This window comes from Penaeus monodon, chromosome 27 (assembly GCF_015228065.2).
Source record: "Penaeus monodon isolate SGIC_2016 chromosome 27, NSTDA_Pmon_1, whole genome shotgun sequence".
Lineage (NCBI taxonomy): Eukaryota > Metazoa > Arthropoda > Malacostraca > Decapoda > Penaeidae > Penaeus > Penaeus monodon.
Genome location: NC_051412.1, coordinates 8,470,955 through 8,471,247, shown reverse-complemented (window position 1 = coordinate 8,471,247; position 293 = coordinate 8,470,955). Strand labels below are relative to the sequence as shown.

At 31.1% G+C, this 293-nt stretch overlaps 1 protein-coding gene across 1 annotated transcript in view; it reads left to right on the top strand.

Moving 5' to 3' along the window:
• Window positions 1–260: 260 nt before the first annotated feature.
• Window positions 261–293, top strand: part of LOC119590557 (neprilysin-1-like) — a 28,623-nt gene continuing 28,590 nt past the window's right edge. The window contains exon 1 of the mRNA XM_037939220.1: window positions 261–288. The gene's annotated coding sequence lies outside the window, so the exon portion shown is untranslated. The remainder of the gene's footprint in view (window positions 289–293) is intronic.

Sequence of the window (293 nt, the reverse complement as noted above, 5' to 3'; positions counted from 1 at the left end):
TTCCATAAACCAATATTTAATGTTTATATGAATAAATCTTATCTCTAAAGTTTGTTGATTATAATTTTTGGGAATCCTGAAATATCTGTTGTAATCTTGATTGAAGCAGAAAGCCCCAAAAAATATTATTCAAATTTTTAGATAAGGCACCTTCGATGTATCTCTTATCAAACTTAAAAAGTGTATCACATACGTCTGTTATCCCAAATTCCTGTTATCGGAAAGGTATATATATTCGATCATGGCCTCTACCAAGAGCTACTTAACAGAAGCGCAGAAAGTTAAGAGGTAAG